At 33.7% G+C, this 3736-nt stretch overlaps 1 pseudogene; it reads right to left on the bottom strand.

The window, feature by feature from the left end:
* Positions 1–1493: 1493 nt before the first annotated feature.
* On the bottom strand, positions 1494–1693 carry LOC114215847 (metallothionein-1 pseudogene; annotated as a pseudogene).
* Between the last annotated feature and the right edge of the window lie 2043 nt (positions 1694–3736).

The following is a 3736-nucleotide window of genomic DNA, read 5'->3' as shown; positions in this document are numbered from 1 at the left end:
TAGGAAACTGTTCTCGTCCCTGATTACCCAGCTTATTGTTAACTGTTGCTATCCCCAGATATAAAGCATTTTCCTGGCCAAAATTAATAAACATCAAATTTTGAAAGCTAATGTCTCACATGTAGGCATGGATACATTCAGTTCATCCAGTGAAAGATAAGCCCTATTTCATCAAAAGTCTGTAAAGAAATGCTGCTGAATCTGATTTTGTCCACTCTGATTCAAGAATGTTGATTGAAGGAGTTAGATTGGACATAATTTTTCCCAGATTTTAAAATACTATATTATTTCCCGAAAAAGGCACATCATGAGATAACAGTGGTGTAGACTTTACAGTTAACAACCATAATTTATTATAAAAGAGATAATAAATGACATTCTGTAAAGTTTTCATATTGCTTTTTCATTAGGGAAAAACTCAAAGACTATGTTCTGTGGTTTGCATTCCTCTTCTTCTGGTCTTATTCCTGTTCTAAACTCTACTGTGTATCTTAAACTGTTCCTGAATCATACTGTGCTACATTGCAATGTTGCTTTCTGGTATCAGAAATCTTATTATTCATTTTCTACTCATATACTTGCTTAAAAAACAGATTTTAAGTAGGAGATTTAATCATTTCTACAGCTAAAGAAGCATCCCTCATTCCCAATGATTGCAGGAAAACATTGTCTTCTCAGCTTTTAATACCCCTAAGGGTACCCTACTCTGTTAATTTTTCTTAAGTTGTTCTAGATTGTAAGACTCTGGTAAGGCTAGTTTACTCCCTAGGCTGTGTTCTTTGCTCCATATCATCAGACCATTTGTATTGTACTCGCCCAGTAAGGAAAGGGGTTTTGTTTCATTGTCTTTGGGAAGAGGAGTAACTTTGTATCAGAGCTGAATATGGTTCTGGATGGAACTGAAATGTGGATGCTACAGTACTAGTTAAGTAAACAATGCCTTGGCAGCTCAAGCTTTTCTGTTTCTATGTTATGGTCATTGTCTAGGAAATTACATATACGACATACATACAAAAGATAGGAAATTCAATCTGTGCTTGTAAGGAACTTCTCATGGTAGATGACAGAACAGCAAAAGCAGACGTGTGCTTGAAGATGGCTCCCACTGTAGAGACTGGGTTGTTTAGCACTTCTTTCCAAATTCCATGTTCAGTGACCATGGTAGGGGTATTTACTCATGGGAATTGGCAAATGCTTCAAACCAGTTTTTTTTTTTTTTTTCCAGAGAGCTAGTTTCCTAGTATACCAGAGCCAAGCCTTGCACTTATATATAAATCTTTATTACTTTTCTTATTATTGTCAGATTTGTAAGTTCCATGTAAATTTTATTTCATCTAATTCCTAGTGTTTTCTGTATTTTTTTTTAAACTCAACAATTTTTATTATAACTCAGGTACTTCATAGAAACAGGAAATGTAGCAAATGGGTCAGGGTAGTATGAAAAATGTTTTAAAACTGCAGGTGTGTACACATGGCTGCATTTACTTCGGGCACAGGCTCCCCCACATCAGGCACAGCAACTGCACTTGTCCGATGCGCCTTTGCAGATGCAGCCCTGGGCACACTTGGCACAGCCCGCGGGACAGCAGGAGTAGCAGCTCTTCTTGCAGGAGGTGCATTTGCACTCCTTGCATTTGCAGGAGCCGGCACACGTGCAGGAGCCACCGGTGGAGCAGGAGCAGTTGGGGTCCATTTCGAGTTGAGTCGAGTCGAGTCGAGGACGGAGGTCCAAAGCAGGCGACACGGAGAGACACGGCTGCGGGCTGGAGGCGTGGTCGTGTTTTCTGTATTTTTTAATCACACATTCTGTTTTTTCACTTAAGATAATCACATGACCAAAAATTTTTTTTCTTTTTTTCTTTCTATGAATCTTTAAATTCTTTTTTTTTGTTTGTTTGTTTCTTCTCAGGATTCTGTTCATATAAAAAGATTATGATATAATGTTATATATTTCAAAATTGAAATGAATACCTAGCTTGCTACGTAATGTTACATTAAAATGTTATGTATAAACATTCAATAACTGTTTATTAATTCCAAATGTTAGTTTACAGGGAATTTTAAATGCATCTAAAGAATTTTCTGATTTATATGCAAAGATAGAAACTGGTTAGCTTCAAAAGACTCTCTCTTCCCCCAGAGAATCTAAATCTTAAGAAAAAAGAGTAGGTAAATAATTTTTCTATTTGAAATTAAATAGAATCTTACCCAAAATACTAAATATCAAGTTTAAATATAGGTTATTCAAGAGTAGATCTGTAGCTATAGGTAAAACTAAAAAATCAAGATTATAAAAATTTTGGAGATTTTTCTGATTTTCTTGCGAGGGCTGTGGTGCTGTGTCCACAAACTGTACTCAGGACCTGAAGGATGTAAAATATTTGTCACAGTGCCCAACAAAATATTTAGTGGCTCAGGATCTACAATAATTATAGGTAATTAAAAATATAAATTAATATTGTTGCAGAACATCTCAGTTTCTAAAAAGTAGTGACAAAATTTTATCCTTTTTTATACACAAACTCTAGAGTAAACTAAATCATCTTTATTCTTTCATAATTAGAATATGATATTAGAAATAATTATATTAGATATGTGCTCCATAATGTTTCCTGTGTTAGGGCTTTGTATATGTGCATTTATACTTCCTAACAATTGTCTTTTTTTTTTTCCTTCCTAGCTTCAGAGTCTTCCTCCTCCTACCCTTTATTCAGATTAAATTTCAAAGTGGGAAAAATCCAGGTTGTGGCCCTTTAATAGTGGTGTAGCTTTGAGCAATTTGATTTATGCCCCCTTTTCTCCATCGATTTAGTTAGGAAAACAATACTATTTACTCCATATACTGCTGTGAGATTAACTGAGAACATGTTTATAAAGTATTTGGAGATTGCTTTGCACATAACTAATATTTATCAAAGAGATATTAGCATTATCTTTTACAAACCACCTTCTCTAGTTCCATCCCTTAGGTCTTCCATTGATAATTGCTCTTGTTTTCTAATATCAGAGTATTAATTTAACTACCCTACTCTGATAATTTTTCTTAACTTTTTCTAGATTGTAAGACTCTTGAAGGAACAAGAATTGTTTTTATATTCCTCATAGAATCCCAAATCTGTAATGCATTGTAATGTTAGAAGTAGATTTAAAAAAAATTTTGTTGTTGATGGGGAAGCTATTGATAGAGGGATGGGGGAAGAGTTATATGTACTTTTCATAGACTTATGAAAAGATTTCATATTTGCATGCATATATTCTTTTGCACATCACACCCAGCTATACAGCACTTATATTTCTTGTGCATGTCATTTGTAGTTTATTTTCAGAATTCTTGAGATCTGAATGCCTTATATTATGTAAATTAGAATTGGTTTCTTCAAAATGGAAAATAATACATTGGAAAAAATATAGCATATAGTAAAATTTAATAGGAAAGCAGACTCTTTATTATTAGGTTTTTGTTTCATTGGTAGAAATCTTTTTTTAACCATTTATTTAGTTATGCTTAAGTAGGTAGGTTACTTTCTCATTATATATGAAAGGCTTAACCTTTTCAAATGTTTTGTGTTTCAACACAGCAATTCTTGAGAAGCTGAAATTTTAACTCAATAAGTGTACAGTACAGAAGACAAACACATAAATCAGTAACAATTTAAAAAAATAAAGGTTAGTGTTGTCTCTGTGATGATCAAATGAATGGAAGCCATTTATGTCAATGACAGTGTTGTGTTTTTGA

The sequence above is a fragment of the Eumetopias jubatus genome, unplaced genomic scaffold, assembly GCF_037043125.1.
Source record: "Eumetopias jubatus isolate StellerSeaLion01/CBP00866 unplaced genomic scaffold, mEumJub1_p1.0 scaffold_4, whole genome shotgun sequence".
In the NCBI taxonomy this organism is placed as follows: Eukaryota; Metazoa; Chordata; class Mammalia; order Carnivora; family Otariidae; genus Eumetopias; species Eumetopias jubatus.
This window is presented reverse-complemented; position numbering and strand designations above follow the sequence as displayed.